This window comes from Heterodontus francisci, chromosome 49 (genome assembly GCF_036365525.1).
Source record: "Heterodontus francisci isolate sHetFra1 chromosome 49, sHetFra1.hap1, whole genome shotgun sequence".
Lineage (NCBI taxonomy): Eukaryota > Metazoa > Chordata > Chondrichthyes > Heterodontiformes > Heterodontidae > Heterodontus > Heterodontus francisci.
Genome location: NC_090419.1, coordinates 11,952,872 through 11,972,583, shown reverse-complemented (window position 1 = coordinate 11,972,583; position 19,712 = coordinate 11,952,872). Strand labels below are relative to the sequence as shown.

The following is a 19,712-nucleotide window of genomic DNA, read 5'->3' as shown; positions in this document are numbered from 1 at the left end:
TTGATTTAAAAGCCTTAAATGCATGACAAGAGAGTGAGAAGCACAGTGTAAAAGAAGAAGACTGAAGATAATAAAAGAGGATCAATGACCCAGAAAGTGGGTTAATCAAACTCCACAGGGCTGCAGACCAGGAGTCACAGAGCACTCCAGTCATTAAAACACTGTCCACTGATCCTGGTGGCTCTGACTGATAATGAGCCAGATTAATATGGGTCTCTCTGCATGGGATCTTATAGAAGGGGGGGGGTGGTGTCTGATCGATTGGAAATGTAGTATTGGAGATCAGTTTGAGGGGATTCTGATCAATAGGGTCTGATAAATGTGAGTCTGATTAATGAGGCTCTGCATGATGGGAATCTGATAGATGGGATTCACATTGATGGAGTCTAATAGATGGGAATCTGAGTAATGTGGGTGGGAATTCAATTGATAGGATACCATAACATGGGTCTAATAGATGCATGTCACTGATAAAAGTTTGACAGAATGGGGTCTGATCGATGGGGGTCAGAATGATGGAAAATGAGTGACTGGGATCAGATGGGTGGGAGTCTGGTGTACGAGGGATGGATTTGTGGGCATTTGATTTATGAGATCTGACAGAAAGTGGATGGATTGATGGGAATCTAAGAGGTGGGGCCGATTGATGCAGATTGATGGTGGGTTGCACAGATTGGGATCTGATAGCTGGAAACTTGATAGATGGTGATCTGATTGATGGGTAAGAAATGGCTTGGTTGCAAATGGAGAGTATTCCATATGTGTATATATATATATATATGTATCTATGCTCTTGCAGCCACCGTATTTATACGGCTACTCCAGTTCAGCTTCTGGTCAATAGTAACCCTCAGGATGCTGATAGTGGGGTATTGAGCGATCATAATGCCATTGAATGTCAAGGGGAGATGGTTAGATCCTCTCCTGTTGGATATGGTCATTGCCTGGCACTTGTGTGGCGCGAATGTTACTTGCCACTTATCAGCCCAAGCTTGGGCAGGTCTTGCTGCATTCTTACATGGACTGCTTCAGTATCTGAGGAGTTGCAAATGGTGCTGAACATTGTGCAATCATATGAACATACAATTAGGAGCAGGAGTAGGCCACTTGGCCCTTTGGGCCTGCTCCGCCACTCAATAAGTTTATGGCTGAACTTATTACACCGCATTTCCAACTACCCATTCCGATAACCTTCCACCCCCTTGTTTACCAAGAATCTATCTATTTCTGCCTTAAAAATATTCAAGGACTCTGCTTCCTCCGCTTTTTCAGGACGAGAACTCCAAAGACTCACGACCCTCTGAGAGAACAAATTTCTCCTCATCACTGTCTTAAACGGGCGACCCCTTATTTTTAAACAGTGACCCCCAGTTCTAGATTCTCCCACAAGGGGAAACATTCTTTCCACGTCCACCCTGTCAAGACCTTAGGATCTTATATGTTTCAATCAGGTCGGCACTTACTCTTCTAAATTCCAGCAGATACAAGCCTAGCCTGTCCAACCTGTTCTCAGAAGATAGCCCGCTCAATCCCGATATTAGTCTTGTAAACCTTCTCTGTACTGCCTCCAACACACTTACATCCTTCCTTAAATAAGGAGACCAGTACTGTACACAGTACTCCAGATGTGGTCTCACCAATGCCCTGTATAGCTGAAACATAACCTCCCTACTTTTGCATTCAATTCCACTCGCGATAAACGATAACGTTCTATTAGCTTTCCTAATTACGTGCTGTACTTGCATATTAACCTTTTGTGATTCATGCACTAGGACACCCAGATCTCTCTGCATCTCAGAGCTCTGCAATCTCTCACCATTTAGATAATATGCTTCTTTTAATTCTTCCTGTCAAAGTGGACAATTTCCCACTTTCCCACATTGTACTCCATTTTCCAGGTCTTTGCCCACTCACTTAACCTATCTATATCCCTTTGTACCCTCTTTAAGTCCTCTTCCCAAGTTACTTTCCTACCTAATTTTGTGTCATCAGCAAACTGAGCAACCATACCTTCGGTCCCTTCATCTAAGTCATTTACATAAATTGTTAAAGATGAGGCCCCAGCACAGATCCCTGTGGCACACCACACTTTACATCTTGTCAACCAGAAAAAGACCCATCAGTGAACATCCCCACTTCTGACCTTATGATGGAGGGAAGGTCATTGATGAAGTAGCTGAAAATGGTTGGTCTGAGGGCAATACCCTGAGGAACACCTGCAGTGATGTCCTGGGGCTGAGATGATCGACCTCCAACACCCACAACCATCTTCCTTTGTGCTAGATACGACTTCAAGTGGCACAGTGTTTTACCCCTGATTCCCATTGACTCCAGTTTTTCCAAGGTTCCTTGATGCCAAACTCAGTCAAATGCTGCCCTGATGTCAAGGGCAGGCACTCTCACCTCATCTATTGAGTTCAGCTCCAAAGAGAAGGGATCCATAGGGAGGGGGCTCTCCATCGGCAGAGTGAGGGGTGATCCACAAGCATACAGGGGGTGTAATGTTCTACCACAGGAGAAAATAAGGAATTCCACTTAGAGGGAGGAAATTCGACTGGGCAAAGGATAGTCACAGGGATCTAAAGGGGGAATCCATAGGAAAATAGGATCCACGGGGATAGAGAAGTGATCTGAAGGAATAAGGGATCTCCATAGAGAAGGAAGATACCAGAAGGAATTGCAAACGTACAGGCAGGAAGAAATCTACTCGGAGTGGTGAAATCTACAAAGAGAAGGGATCTACTGGAAGAAAGAAGGATGGACTTGGATTCGATGATCGAAAGGAGATGAAAGGGATCCATAGAGAGAGAAGTATCATGAAGTTCAGAAGGAGAGTGATTAGATTAGATTAGATTAGAGATACAGCACTGAAACAGGCCCTTCGGCCCACCGAGTCCGCGCCGACCATCAGCCACCCATTTATACCAATCCTACACTAATCCCATATTCCTACCAAACATCCCCACCTGTCCCTATATTTCCCTACCACCTACCTATACTAGTGACAATTTATAATGGCCAATTTACCTATCAACCTGCAAGTCTTTTGGCTTGTGGGAGGAAACCGGAGCACCCGGAGAAAACCCACGCAGACACAGGGAGAACTTGCAAACTCCACACAGGCAGTACCCAGAATCGAACCCGGGTCCCTGGAGCTGTGAGGCTGCAGTGCTAACCACTGCGCCACTGTGCTGAATGATGAGTGATGAATCACAAAGTGAGAACGGGAATCAACAGGGAAAGGGGAAATCCAATGGGAGGGCAGAACCCACAGGGAGAAAGAGAGATCCAAGTGGAGAGAGAAGAGGAATTCACAGGCAGATAGGGAGTCCACATGTAGAGAGGAGTCCACAGGGAGAGGGGAACCACGGGAAGAGGAGCATGAACAGGGAGAGGGAACTCCATTAGGGGGCATGATAATCCACAGGTTGTGGGATCCACAGGACAATTATGCTCAAGGAGTGTGGGATCTTTCAGGACTATATACAGTTCCTCAGACAGTGAGCGGCTCACACTGAGAAACAGATAAGCTGGAATTGAGGAAACCCACAGGGAGAGGGGAGTCCAGACGGAGGGAGAAGGCACACGGATAAAGACTATCCACAGGCACTAAAGGCAGTGGGAAAGCCACAGGTAATGTGGGAGCATGTGGAACACAGGGTTCCATAGCAAGCGGACAGGATCCACATGATACTGTGACAGAATGCGTTGCCTCTCCTTCCAGCTCCACTGACTGCATTAGGCATTGCTTTCTTACTGTATAAATATTCTAGTATTCGCTGCTCTTGTGTCTTTCGATCCATATTAGCCAGGTCAGTGCAGATCGACAACGTTTGTGGGAGCTGTATTGCCTGGAACATGGGATCCAGCCGGACATGCAATAACTCTTGAATACCTTCTTCCGTGAATCAGAGGATTACCTGCATGCCAAACAGCAATATGACAAATGCTGAGCATCTGAAAGATGGGTCTCTGGTCCCTGTGGTCTGATTGATGGGAATCTGAGCGAGGGGCTCTGAGTAATGAGTGTATGACTGACAGAGTCTGAATGATGGGCTTTCTTTGGTGCAGGCCTGTGTGAAGGGGGTCTGATTTCTGGGGATCTGACAGATGGCAGTCATGTTGATGCCTGCCTGTTTGAGGGAGGAGTGACTGACAGATGTGACGGATGGAAGAGATGAAAATCTGATTGACATGGTTGTGACTGATAGCTTGTGATTGATCTGTGGGGTTGATTGGGATCTGATGAATTGAGTGTGATTGAGGTGGCCCTGATTGGTGGCTGCCTTTTTAATCGTGAATTGATTGATGGAGATCTGATTTACAAAAATGGCTCCTTGTTGCCTAGTGCTCCTCCAATAATAGATTGTTGCGAACCCTTAGTTCCGCCTTTTGCACAAAGAACCAATCACCACTGAGCACCACTGTATCATCTGTGCAATTGTTACACACTCTTTTGTTCTCAGAGGCCAATCAGATCCTGGTTCAGTTGATTGGCATGTTCTACTGGGCACAGTATAAATAGTGGGAGGGTCAACACAAAGCACATTCTCAGGAGCTGTAAGAACAGAAGGAGATCATGGTGAGTGTGTGCGGACGTATGCAAAGGCGATATTGTGAATCCAGCCAAAGGAATCTGCAGGGTTAGTAAAATCGATTGAGAGTCTAAGTGAGTGTGAATTCCATAGGAGAGTGGGATACATTGGGAGAGTAGGAATTCACTGTGAGAGAGCAAGAAATCCAGTGGGAGAGACCGGGAATGCACAGGAGGAGTAGCAATCCATGACCAAAGAGGAAACCTAACCTACTGGGAAAATGGTAATCCCCTAAGAAAGGGAAATGAACAGGGTGAGGGGAATCCACTGTGAGGGAGATGGATAGCAGGAGGGAAAGCCACAGTCATCAAAAAGATCCACAGGGAATGGATATAAAGGAGGAATTGAGATCCAGACAGAGTGTAACTTTGGAGTCCGAGGCAATTCACGGAAGTGATCCACAATGAATGGAGGCTTTCATTGGGATTAGGAGCAGGATGAAGTTGGAGAATCCACCGGGAGGCAGATAGAATTCACAGGGAATGGATGGAATCCACAGGTTACTGTAATGGAATGTGTTTCTCTGCACCTTTCTCTTCCCACCTATACTAACTATAAAGCATTGCCTTTCATCCTGTGTAAAACATCACCTGTTCTTCCCTCCTTAGCATGAGTGTATTTCAATCCACATTGGCCAGGCTGGTGTGCAGGTCGGCAACGCTTGCTGGGAGCCGCATTGCCTGGAGCATGGGATCCAGCTGGATGGACAGATGCCCAGTGACAAGACCATCGGGGGTGGCGATGACTCCTTCAACGCCTTCTTCAGTGAGATGGGGGCGGGCCAACACATCCCCCGAGGCGTGTTTATAGAACTGGAGCCCACTGTGGTTGGTAAGAGGAGTGATTGTTGATGGGTTGGTCATAAGAACATAAGAAATAGGAACAGGAGTAGACCATTCAGCCCATCAAGCCTGCTCCGCCATTCAACATGATCATGGCTGATCATCCACTTCAATGCCTTTTTCTCACACTATCCTCATATCCCCCTCATGTCATTTGCATTTAGAAATCTGTCAATCTCTGCTTTAAACCTACTCAATAACTGAGTTTCCACAGCCCTCTGGGGTAGAAAAGTCCAAAGAGTCACAACCCTCTGAGTAAAGACATTTCTTCGCATCTCCGTCCTATTCGGCTTCCCCTTGTTTTGAAATTGTGTCCCCTGGTTCTGGACTCCCCAGCTAGGGGAAACATCTTAGCTGCATCTACCCTGTCTATCCCTTTCAGTATTTTGTAGGTTTCCAGGAGATCACCTCTCATTCTTCGAATCTCTAGGGAATACAGGCCCAGGTTCCCCAATCTCTCTTCATAGGACAGTCCCGCCATCCCAGGAACAAGTCTGGTGAACCTTCGTTGGACTTCCTCTCTGGTAATAATATAGTTCCTAAGGTAAGGGGACCAAAACTGCACACAGTACACCAAGTGCGGTCTAACCAAGGTTCTATACAATTGAAGCAAGACTTCACTACTCCTGTACTCAAATCATCTTGCGATAAAGGCTAACATACCATTAGCCTTCTTAATTGCTTGCTGCACCTGCATGTTAGCTTTCAGTGACTTATTGGCAAGGACATCCAGGTCCCTTTGTACATCTACACTTTCTAATCTCTTACCATTTCAGAAATACTCTGCACATCTATTCCTCCTACCAAAGTGGATAACCTTTTCCACATTATATTCCATCTGCCACGTTCTTGCCCACTCACTAAGTCTGTCCGAATCCCCTTGAAGCCGCTTTGCATCTTCCTCACATCTCACATTCCCAACTAGTTTTGTGTCATCTGCAAACTTGGAAATACTACATTTGGTCCCCACATCCAAATCATTGATATATATTGTGTACAGCTGGGGCCCAAGCACTGATCCCTGCAGTACCCCACAAGTCACAGCCTGCAATGCGAGAATGACCCATTTATTCCTACTCTCTGTTTTCTACCTGTTAACCAATCCTGAATCCATGCCAGTTTATTACCTCCTATCCCATGTGCTTTAATTTTGCTAACCAACCTCCTGTGGGGGACTTCATCAAACGCCTTCTGAAAATAAAAATATACCACATCCACCGACTCCCCTTTATCAATTCTGTTAGTAACATCCTCAAAAAACTCCGACAATTCGTCAAACATGATTTCCCATTCATAAATCCATGTTGACTATGCCCAATCAGATCATTATTATCCAAATGTCCATTTATCACATCCTTTAGAATAGATTCTAGCATTTTCCCAACGACTGACGTAAGGCTAACAAGTATATAATTCCCTGTTTTCTCTCTCCATCCCTTCTTAAATAGTGGGGTGACATGTGCGACCTTCCAATCTGCAGGAACTGCTCTAGAATCTGTAGAATTTTGGAGGATGATCACCAGTGCATCCACTATCTCCATAGTTTTTCAACACTCTGGGAGGTAGAATATTAGGTCCTGGGGACTTATCAACCTTCAGCCCCATTAATTTCTCCAATACAACCTTCTTACTAATACTAATTTCCTTCAATTCCTCATTCCCCCATATCTCTTGGATCTCTAATTCTGGGACATTTCTTGTATCTTCCTCAGTGAAGACAGACACAAAGTAATCATCTAGTTTCTCTGCCATTTCTCTATTCCCCATTATAAATTCTCCTGACTCTCCCTGTAATAGACCTAATAGCCAAATAGAAGCTTTTACAGTCCATTTTTATATTTTTTGCTAGCTTACATTCATATTCTATTCTCCCTTTATCATTTTCTTCATCCTCCTTTGCTGTATTCTAAACTACTCCCATTCCTCAGGTTTACTACTATTTCTGGCAACTATATCGGCCTTTTCTTTTAATCTTTACAATCTTTAACTTCCTTTATTATCCACGGTTGACTGCCTTTACTTCTGGGGTTTTTGTGCCTTGAAGGAACGTATAGTTGCTGTAAACTATGTAATATTTCTTTAAAGACTATCAATTGCCTATGTGATGTCATACCTTTTAATGTATGTTACCAATCCACCTCAGCCAATTTGTTCCTCATACCTTCATAATTTCCTTTGTTCAAATTTAACACCCTGGGTTCAGATTGAACGTCCTCATTTCCAAACATAATGTAAAATTCTATCATATTATGGTCACTCATCCCTAAAGGTTCTTTTACAACAAGATTATTAATTAGCCCTTTCTCATTACATAATACTAGATCTAAAATAGCCTGTTCTCTAGTTGGTTCCTCAACATACTGCTCTAGAAAACCATCCCTAACACACTCCAGAAATTTGTCCTCCACAGTATTAGTGCTCATTAGCTTTACCCAGTCTATATGCAAATTGAAGGTCATAAGAACATAAGAAATAGGAACAGCAACAAACCATACGGCCTGTAGAGCCTGCTCTGCCATTCAATATGATCATGCTGATCTTTGACTTCAACTCCACCTTCATGTCTGCTCCCCACATCCCTTGATTCCCTGAGAGACCAAGAATCTGTCTTTCTCAGCCTTAAATATATTCACTGATGGAGCATTGACAACCCAATGGGGTAGAGAATTCCAAAGACTACTTTGCCTTTGAGTGAAAACATTTCTCCTCATCTCAGTCCTTAATGATCAGCCCCTTATCCGGACACTGCCCTTGTGTTCTAGATTTCCCAATCAAGGGAAACAACCTCAGTGTCTACCCTGTCAAGCCCCTTCAGAATCTTGTATGTTTTAACAACAATGAGTCAGTGCTCTCACTAAAGTCTGAATTAAGGCCTGAAGGTATCAAATTTGCTAGAATGTTCTGTTTTCATGTTTTTAAGTCTCTGTTCCCTGTCCCCAGATGAGGCCCGTACCGGCACCTACCGACAGCTCTTTCATCCCGAGCAGCTCATCACTGGTGAGTAGGACGCGGCTAATAACTACGCGCGGGGCCACTGCTCCATCGGCAAGGAGATTGTAGATCTGGTCTTGGATCGCATACGGAAGCTGGTAAGTTGTGTCGCGGCAGACAATGGCAAATTCTAGTTGCACCCAATGTCCTGTCTCACCATTTACCACTGCCCCACTATCCTGTTCTCTTTGTAAAACCTTATAAATAGCCATGTGGCGCAAGTATACTAAGCATTCAGTATTGATGTCACTCCAATAGTCCTCTGACCAGTAACATCCATGAAAGTTGGCTGGGAATTTCCTTGACCCTTCCTGCCCCAACGCGAACTATATGCGTAGTGCCGGCACCCTTTTCCACCCTTCGTCCCCACTGCTTCCACCCGGCTCCCATTATGACATTCAACAGCATTATCATCATCGGTTAATTCCCTGCGATCAACATCAAGGGGGTGACCACTGACCACAAACCTAACTGGACTGGACACATAAATACTGTGGCTACAGGAACCGGGCAGATGCTGGACATTCTGCAGCAAGTGACTCCTTTCCTGACTCCTCAAACTTTTTCTCCATCTACAAGTCAAAGTGTGATGTTATCTTCTCCACTTGCTTGGATAAGTGCAGCTTCAACAACTGGCAAGAAGCTTGACACCGTCCAGATGAAATCAGCCCACTTGATTGGCACCTTATCCATCACCTTAAACATTCACTCCCTCCACCAACAACACGGCATGGCTGCAGTGTGTACCATCTACAAGATGCTTTGCAGCAACTCACCAAGGCTCCTTCAACAGCACCTCACAATCTCACAACCTCCACTGCCTAGAAGATCAAAGGCAGGAGGCAGATGGGAACAACACCACCCGCAAGTTCGCCTCCAAGTCACACACAATTCCTGGAAAATATCCGGAAAGCTCCTTCATCGTCGCTCAGTCAAAATCCTGGAACTTCCTACCTAACAACACTGAGGGATTACCTTCACCACACGAACTGCAGTTCAAAAACACGGCTGATTACCACCTTCTCAAAGGCAATAAATGCTGGTCTTCCCAGCGATGCCCACATCCCTGAAAGTACAATAAATACGGCCCAATAGATTGGAGCCAAATATATGTAGGTGTCAGAGGCGTGGTCTGATCGAGTCTGCTTGTGGGGTGTCCGATTGATGGAAATTCGATTATTGGGTATTTAAGAGTAGGGGTCTGATTGGTGAAATCTGATTGAAGGGTTTTGATTGATGTGAATTTGATTGATGGGAAACAGAGTGATTGGGAACGACAGTTGAGGCCTGACTGGTATCAGATCCATGGGTCTCCTTGATGGCAATCTGATAGATGAGGGCTGATTGATGGTGGTCTGATCACTGTGGTGTGATTGATGGGAATCTTGACCATCTTATAGATGCGGTTTGACTGATATGAGTTTGCTCAATGGGCTGTGGTTGCCTGGAGGTGCAACACATGGGATTGCTTAGCTGGGGTCTGATTAATGGGTGGTGGGTGGGCCAGGGTTGGTCTAATCGCTGCTGTCTGACTGATGGGAAGCCGAGTGAAGCGAATTGTACAGTTGGGGTCTAGTTGATTTGGTCTGATTGGTGGGGTCTGTTTTGAAGGGGTACTATTGATGCTGTGTGATTGCTGTGGTGTGCTGCACGGAGAGGGTCTGATCACTCTGGATTTGACAGATGGAAGTAAGATACTTTTGGGTCTGCTATATCTTTTAACTGATGGAGGTGTAATTGCTGGGAGTATGATTGATGGTGCTCTCACTGTCGCAATGAGACTGACTGCGTTCACTTTTCTGCGTGGTTGTTTAATGAGTCCGATCGAGAGGAGTGAGATTGATGGGGAGGGTTTCTGCTCGATAGTGTTCTGTAAGAGGTGGCTCAGATTGATGGGATATGACTGACAGAGCTGTGCTAGATGGGAATCAGTTTGATGGATGCCTGAAAATTAGAAATCTCATTAATACGGAATAGAATGATAGGGTTCTGATTTTGGTCCCACCATTTCGGTTCTGACTGAACGGTGACTAACTAATGGGATGGGGTCGGGGATTGTTGAGGATATGACTGATGCGAGTCTGATGGATGAGGTGGAATTTATTGGGAGTCTGATTGATGGCACAGCAGTGTGATTGTTGGGACTGTTTTATGGAGATCTCATTGATGGAGAACTGATCAATGAGGGTCTGACAGGTAGCGTTTTACTGATGGGATTGGATTCATGGGTACTGATTGGTGGGAATCTGATCAGTGAGGTTTGAGTGCTAAGGGTCTAATGTAAGAACTTAAGAAACAGGAGCAAGAGTAGACCGTACGGTCCCTCGAGCCTGCGCCACCATTCAATACGATCATGGATGATCCTCTGCCTCAACTCCATTTTCCCAGCTGCTTCCCATTTCTCTTGATTCCCTCAGCGTCAAAAAATCCACCTATCTCAGTCTGAGATATATTCGACGATGGAGCGTCTGCAACCCACTGGGGTAGGGAATTCCAAAGAGTCACACCGCTGTGACTCTAATTGATAGGGTCTAAACGATGAGCATCTGGTTGCAGTGAGTTTGATTGGAGTTATTCTGATCGATGGGTGCCGGATTAATAGGAATTTGATAGATGAGGCCTGATTGATGGCAGTCCGGCAAATGGAGCTGATTGCTGAGGATCTGAAAGGTGGGTCTCCGGTCCCTGCAGTCTGATTGATGGAAAGCTGAGGTGGGCTCTGTGTAATGAGTGTAGGATTGACCGGGTCTGAATGATGGGGTTTCTTCGGAGCAGGCCTTTTAGGTGGGAGTCTGATTTCTGGGGATCTGACCGATGGACAGTCATGTTGATGCCTGCCTGCTTGAGGGAGGAGTGACTGACAGGCATCTGATGGAAGAGATATGACTGCTGAGAATCTGATTGACATGGTTGTGACTGATGGTGTGTGATTGATCTGTGGGGTTGATTGGGATCTCATAGGTGTGAGTGTGTTTGAGGTGGCCCTGATTGGTGGCTGTCTTATTAATCGTGATTTGATTAATGGACATCTGATTTACAAAAATGGCTCCTTGTTGCCTAGTGCTCCTCCAATAACAGATTGTGGCGAACCCTTGGTTACGCCTTTTGCACAAAGAACCAATCACCACTGAGCACCATTGTATCATCTTTGTTATTGTTTCTCTGAGCAACCAGTGTTTTGTTCTCAGAGGCCAATCAGAACTCGGTTCGGTTGATTGGAATGTTCTACTGGGCACAGTATAAATACTGGGAGTGTCAACACACAGCACAATCTAAGGAGCTGTATGAACAGAAGGAGACCATGGTGAGTGCCTGCAGGGTAGGCAAGGGTGATGTTGTGAAACAAGCCAAGGGATCCACAGAGATAGCAAGATCCATTGAGAGAGAGTGAGAGAGAATTCAATGGGAGAGTGGGATCCACGAGGAGAGAGATCTACTAGGAGAGGTATACTTGCGAGAGCAGGAATCCACAGGAACAGCAGCAATCTATGACCAAAGAGAAAACTTAACATACAGCGATAGAGGTAATCCCAGACAAAGGGAAATCAACAAGGTGAGGGGGATCCAGTGAGAGAGGGGTTTCGATGGCGAGAGGGAAAGCCAAAGGGATATCCATAAGGATCAAAAAGATCCACAGGGAATGGATATAAAGGAGAAATGGGATCCAGGGAGGACGGAACCATGGAGTGCAGGGCAATCTATAGAAGTGATGGAGGGATCCACCAGGGAGTAGGTAGAATTCACACAGAATGGTTGGGATCCACAGGTTACTGTCATGGAATGTGTTTCTGTGCACCTTTCTCCTTCCAGCCATACTGACAATAAAGCATTGCCCTCCATCCTGTGTCAATCATCACCTGTTCTTCCCTCTTTAGCGTGAGTGTATTTCAATCCACATTGGCCAGGCCGGTGTGCAGATCGGCAACGCTTGCTGGGAGCTGTACTGCCTGGAGCATGGGATCCAGCCGGATGGACAGATGCCCAGTGACAAGACCATCGGAGGTGGCGATGACTCCTTCAACACCTTCTTCAGTGAGACGGGGGCGGGCAAACACATCCCCCGAGGCGTGTTTATCGATCTGGAGCCCACTGTGATTGGTAAGAGGAGTGATTGTTGATGGGCTGGTCATCAGAATATAAGAAATAGGAACAGGAGCAGACCATATGGTCTGTTGAGCCTGCTCCACCATTTAATACGATCATGGCTGATCTTTGGCTTCAACTCCACCTTCATACCCCCTCCCCATATCCCATGATTTCCTGAGAGACCAAAAATCTGTGTCTCAAGCCTGAAATATATCCAACAATGGCACATTCACAACCAAATGGGGTAAGGAATTCCAAAGACTAATAACCCTTTGAATGAAGAGATTTCTCCTCATCTCAGTCCTCAATGATCAGCCCCTTATCCGGAGACTACCCTCGTTTTCTAGATTTCCCAATCAGGGGAAACAACCTCAGTGTCTGCCCTGTCAAGCCCCTTCAGAATCTTGTATGTTTCAATGACAATGAGTCAGTGCTCTCATTAAACTCTGAAATATGGCCAAAAGGCATCAAATTTGCTGGAATGTTCTTCTTTCATGCTTTTAAATCTTTGTTCCCTGTCCCCAGATGAGGTCCGTACCGGCACCTACCGACAGCTCTTTCACCCCGAGCAGCTCATCACCGGCAAGGAGGACGCGGCTAATAACTACGCGCGGGGACACTGCTCCATCGGCAAGGAGATTGTGGATCTGGTCTTGGATCGCATACGGAAGCTGGTAAGTTGTGTAAAGGCGGACAATGTCAAATTCCAGCAGCACCCAATGTCTCACCGCTGCCCCACTATCCTGTTCTCTTTGTAATACCTGATAAATGGCCATGTGACACACGTATTCTTTTTGGGCCTCCTTATCTCGAGAGACAATGGATACGCGCCTGGAGGTGGTCAGTGGTTTGTGAAGCAGCGCCTGGAGTGGCTATAAAGGCCAATTCTGGAGTGACAGGCTCTTCCACAGGTGCTGCAGAGAAATTTGTTTGTCGGGGCTGTTGCACAGTTGGCTCTCCCCTTGCGCCTCTGTCTTTTTTCCTGCCAACTACTAAGTCTCTTCGACTCGCCACAATTTAGCCCTGTCTTTATGACTGCTCGCCAGCTCTGGCGAATGCTGGCAACTGACTCCCACGACTTGTGATCAATGTCACACGATTTCATGTCGCGTTTGCAGACGTCTTTATAGCGGAGACATGGACGGCCGGTGGGTCTGATACCAGTGGCGAGCTCACTGTACAATGTGTCTTTGGGGATCCTGCCATCTTCCATGCGGCTCACATGGCCAAGCCATCTCAAGCGCCGCTGACTCAGTAGTGTGTATAAGCTGGGGGTGTTGGCCGCTTCAAGGACTTCTGTGTTGGAGATATAGTCCTGCCACCTGATGCCAAGTATTCTCCGAAGGCAGCGAAGATGGAATGAATTGAGACGTCGCTCTTGGCTGGCATACGTTGTCCAGGCCTCGCTGCCGTAGAGCAAGGTACTGAGGACACAGGCCTGATACACTCGGACTTTTGTGTTCCGTGTCAGTGCGCCATTTTCCCACACTCTCTTGGCCAGTCTGGACATAGCAGTGGAAGCCTTACCCATGCGCTTGTTGATTTCTGCATCTAGAGACAGGTTACTGGTGATAGTTGAGCCTAGGTTGGTTGAACTCTTGAACCACTTCCAGAGCGTGGTCACCAATATTGATGGATGGAGCATTTCTGACGTCCTGCCCCATGATGTTCGTTTTCTTGAGGCTGATGGTTAGGCCAATTTCATTGCAGGCAGCCGCAAACCTGTCGATGAGACTCTGCAGGCACTCTTCAGTGTGAGATGTTAAAGCAGCATCGTCAGCAAAGAGGAGTTCTCTGATGAGGACTTTCCGTACTTTGGACTTCGCTCTTAGATGGGCAAGGTTGAACAACCTGCCCCCTGATCTTGTGTGGAGGAAAATTCCTTCTTCAGAGGATTTGAACGCATGTGAAAGCAGCAGGGAGAAGAAAATCCCAAAAAGTGTGGGTGCGAGAACACAGCCCTGTTTCACACCACTCGGGCTAGGAAAGGGCTCTGATGAGGAGCCACCATGTTGAATTGTGCCTTTCATATTGTCATGGAATGAGGTGATGATACTTAGTAGCTTTGGTGGACATCCGATCTTTTCTAGTAGTCTGAAGAGACCACGTCTGCTGACGAGGTCAAAGGCTTTGGTGAGATCAATGAAAGCAATGTAGAGGGGCATCTGTTGTTCACGGCATTTCTCCTGTATCTGACGAAGGGAGAACAGCATGTCAATGGTCGATCTCTCTGCACGAAAGCCACACTGTGCCTCAGGGTAGACGCGCTCGGCCAGCTTCTGGAGCCTGTTCAGAGCGACTCGAGCAAAGACTTTCCCCACTATGCTGAGCAGGGAGATTCCACGGTAGTTGTTGCAGTCACCGCGGTCACTTTTGTTTTTATAGAGGGTGATGATATTGGCATCACGCATGTCCTGGGGTACTGCTCCCTCGTCCCAGCACAGGCATAGCAGTTCATGTAGTGCTGAGAGTATAGCAGGCTTGGCACTCTTGATTATTTCAGGGGTAATGCTGTCCTTCCCAGGGGCTTTTCCGCTGGCTAGAGAATCAATGGCATCACTGAGTTCCGATTTGGTTGGCTGTATGTCCAGCTCATCCATGACTGAAAGAGGCTGGGCTGCATTGAGGGCAGTCTCAGTGACAGCATTCTCCCTGGAGTACAGTTCTAGGTAGTGCTCAACCCAGCGGTCCATCTGTTTGCGTTGGTCAGTGATTATGTCCCCCGATTTAGATTTGAGGGGGGCGATCTTCTTGATGGTTGGCCCAAGAGCTCTCTTCATGCCATCATACATTCCTCTGATGTTTCCGGTGTCTGAGGCCAGCTGAATATGACTGCATAGGTGTTGCCAGTAGTCGTTTGCGCAACGCCTAGCTGTTCTTTGTGCAGTACTTCTGGCTGCTTTAAGTGCTGCGGATGTTAAATCGCTGGGGGCTTTCTTGTAGTTCAACAGTGCAATGCGCTTAGCGGCTATGACAGGTTCCAGCTCTTCATTATGAGATTGAAACCAGTCTGCATTTCTCTTCGCACTTTTGCCGTAGGTGGTCAAAGCTGACTCATAGATGGCGTCTCTGATGTGGGCCCACTTGGTCTCAGCATCCCCTGTGGGAGTGTTTTGAAGGGCTGTTACAAGTGAATTTAGAAATTTTTGTAACAGCTGTGGGTGAGAAATTCTGCTCATGTTGATGCGCGGGTGGCCCTTCTGCTTGGAATGATGCAACTTCTTTGGTCTGAGTCTAACCTTGCTGCACACCAGGGAGTGGTCGGTGTCGCAGTCCGCACTGTGGAAGCTGCGTGTGATTTGAACACTGTTTAAGGCAGCTCGCCTTGTGACAATGAGGTCTAGCTGGTGCCAACGATGCGATCTTGGGTGCCTCCATGAAACCTGGTGACAGGGTTTAGTGTGAAAGAACGAGTTGGTGATGCAGAGGTTATGATAGGTACACAACTCAAGCAGTCTCTGCCCGTTCTCATTCATCCTTCCAACGCCATAGCGCCCAAGGCAGGAGGGCCATGAGTCATGGTCGGCCCCAACCCTGGCATTAAAGTCCCCCAGCAGGAATAGGTGTTCGGTGTTGGGGATGCTGCTAATGATGTTATGGAGTTGTTCATAGAACTGGTCTTTAGCTTCAGGTGGGGAGCAGTGTTGGAGCATAGATGCTGAGTAGGTGTACTGGACCAGAGGTGGTGAGCAGTCGGATGGACAGTATGCGTTCCGAGCCATTTGAGGGAGGCTCTATCATGCTGAGCAAGGAGTTTCTGATGGCGAAGCCCACTCCATGCTGTCTTGGTTCTTCAGGATCCCTGCCCTGCCAGAAGAAGGTGTAGTCTTGCTCTGCTAGAGAGCCACTCGCGGGGAGGCGAGTCTCCTGAAGTGCTGCAATGTCCACATTGAATCTACTGAGCTCGTTGTTAATGATGGCGGTCTTCTGAGAATCGTTGATTTGTGTAAGGTCTTCCGACAGGCCAGGACACATAGTTCTGACGTTCCAGCTTGCAAAGCGAAGGGCTGGTACCTTCTTTCCTTTTTTCATGTTGTTTGGTGCGGTGTATCAGTCCACCTTTCGGGCAATGACCCTGAGCTCCAAGCACCCATTGAAGCAGGTAGACTGTGGCGGGACAGAACCTTATTGACCGGGGGCTGCCCGGTTTGAGGCGGGCGGTAGCTGTCCAGTGAGGTGCAATGACCTCTCCCACCGACAAAGGCAACCCGTGGCGCCCAGTTTCTACGCCAATTTATCTGGACTTATAACCCATAACTGCTGCCTTCCGTGTTGTTTTAGTCGCTGTGAGGCAACTATGGAGTGACCTCTCCATGGCGCATGCCTGGGCAAATTTATGGAGGTTGAGAGTTGCCCAGTCATCAAAACCCCCCTCTCGGCCTTTCTGGTGGGGTCCAAAGGAGTGCAGGACACGACGTTTGGCACCAGTATGGCTGCAGAAACTGCCGAAAACATGCCAAAGGTGACACATGACCGCCTATGGGGTTCCGCTCCGGATTATCTGTTCGGGTTTACTCCCTTAGCCTTGGTCTCTCCCGAGACGCCCACAAGGCAGTGGGGTTGTTGGGGCCCCTACACAGGTGTAGGATGGTGCCGGTGGGAGGAGGGGATGCAAGGGGGAGGGGTAGAGGGAGGGGGTGGGGGGGTGGTGTAGGGGAAGGGGGTGCGGGGTGAAGATGGTGCGGGGGGGTGGGGCGGGCTGGGACGGGGTTGTGAGGGGGTGAGCTGAGAGGGTGGAGCAGGGAAGGGGACGGGGGGGGAGGTGGAAGGGGGGTAAAGGGGGGGGGGAAGCTGGTGCAGGTAATAAGCCATTTCCTCAGTGCCCACCATCGACGTCCAGAAAGCTCATCTACGTCCTTCGGGAGGTGAAGCATCATTTGGCAGACTGAGAGGTGATTACATTTGCTAAGGGTTTTTTTTTTGCAGCGGTTTAAATAAAGGCATGCAGCATTGCAGACAGTGCGCTGCAGATGCTCTCCGAGCCATCTCCCGCGGGCGCTTTGAAGTTGCGGCCGGGGGGGCCGTTCGTGGATTTTTTGGGTGTTCGGGGCACCTTTTCTCAGGACTTCTCTCGGGTCCCGCTGCTCCTTCTTCACCTCAATGGACTTACCGCACGCCGTGGCTGCAGACTCTCTGGGCGGTGAAGACAGCAGGATCGGAGATTAAAGAATCGGCAGCTGTGCTCGTCAGTTTCATCCGGATCAATTTCATTGAGAAAACCCGTATTAACACACGTATACAATCCTACTAATGCACTCCGGTATCAGGATTGATGTGACTCCAATATTCCTATGACCAGTAACATTCATGAATTTGGCTGTAAATTTCCTTGACTCTTCCTCCCCCAAACTGAATGACACAGTTTTCATCCTTAGTTCCCCACTCCTTCCATTACACTCCCTCCAGACACACACAGGCCCATCTCACCACCACCCGTGGTCCCATGCCACCAGGTGGTCATGGCTCTTTGGTGACAGATGCAATCTCTTGCTCCATTTTAACATTTTGTACTTTGTTTACCCACAGGCTGACCAGTGTACAGGACTGCAGGGTTTCCTCATCTTCCACAGTTTCGGGGGTGGGACCGGCTCAGGTTTTACTTCCCTCCTGATGGAGAGACTCTCTGTCGACTACGGCAAGAAATCCAAACTGGAGTTTTCCGTTTACCCCGCGCCACAGATTTCCACCGCGGTGGTCGAGCCGTACAACGCCGTACTCGTCACCCACTGCACCCTCGAGCACTCTGACTGCGCCTTCATGTTTGACAATGAGGCCATTTACGATCTATGCCGGCGTAACCTTGACATTGAGCGACCGACCTACACCAACCTCAACCGTCTCCTTGGACAGGTAGTGTCGTCCATCACAGCGTCGCTGCGGTTCGATGGTGCCCTCAACGTGGACCTGACTGAGTTCCAAACCAACCTGGTCCCCTATCCCCGAATTCACTTCCCTCTGGTAACCTATGCGCCCACTATTTCGGCCGAGAAGGCTTACCACGAGCAACTGTCGGTGGCGGAGATCACCAACTCATGCTTTGAGCCAGCCAACCAGATGGTGAAGTGCGACCCCCGCCAGGGCAAGTACATGGCGTGCTGCATGCTGTACCGTGGAGACGTGGTGCCCAAGGATGTCAATGCTGCCATTGCAACCATCAAGACCAAGCGCTCGATCCAGTTTGTTGATTGGTGCCCGACTGGGTTCAAGGTAAGTGTGTTTTGTTTTGTCCAATCCATGGAGCCCTGGCCAAACATGGATTGTGTCAATCTCATCTCACATGTGAACAGTATGTCTGTTCAGTCTGGATCAAAACTTTTCCCTCTATTCTGGAAGTGTAAAGTAACAGACACTCTCCATCGCTGGCCCAAAGAGGAGCTCTCTCTGAGGCTTTCAATAGAATTCTCTCAGCTTCAATCCTTGATTGCAGGCTTGACAGTCCCAGGAGAAGTCCTGCCTTGAAATGAGAAAATGTCTTCCTGACAATCAGGGTCACATTTGAAAAGGTGCAATATGGAACTCAGTTAGATTCTGAATGCAGCCTCACTGCATCTTCGATCAGAAACTGAAGCTTCAAACCTAGAAGAGCCCAGTGAATAACTGGAGCTTATTCTCGTCCAGTGAAAGATGCAACCCAGTTCATAACTTTAGCATTTTTGGAAACTACGTGGCAACAAACAGGTCTGATTTTGAAGCTTCTGCTTATGTAGCTGAATCTAATGTAATCTCTTTCCTCCCCACTGCACAGGTTGGCATCAACTATCAGCCACCGACGGTGGTACCAGGTGGTGATCTGGCAAAGGTGCAGCGAGCCCTCTGTATGCTGAGCAACACCACCGCCATTTCCTTGGCTTGGACCCGCCTCAACCTCAAATTCGATAAGATGTACGCCAAGCGGGCCTTTGTCCACTGGTACGTGGGGGAGGGGTTGGAGGAAGGGGAGTTCCAGGACGCACGGGAGGACATGGCCTCACTCGAGAAGGATTACGAGGAAGTGGCTATCGATTCTTCCTCGCTGGACAGAAGGGCAGAGGAGGAAGAATAATATTCATTAGTTTAGATAGTAAACAGATTTTAAATTTTATTTATTGATGTTTTAAATTATATTTTAGAGAATAAAGTTATTTTTAAATAATTTTGGGTGTGTGTGGTGATTTAAAAGCCACAAATGCATGACAAGAGAGTGAGAAGCTTAGTGTAA

The 19,712-nt window shown here is 47.5% G+C and overlaps 1 pseudogene; it reads left to right on the top strand.

The window, feature by feature from the left end:
* Positions 1 to 84: 84 nt before the first annotated feature.
* Positions 85 to 19,556, top strand: LOC137358367 (tubulin alpha-1C chain-like; annotated as a pseudogene).
* Positions 19,557 to 19,712: the final 156 nt, after the last annotated feature.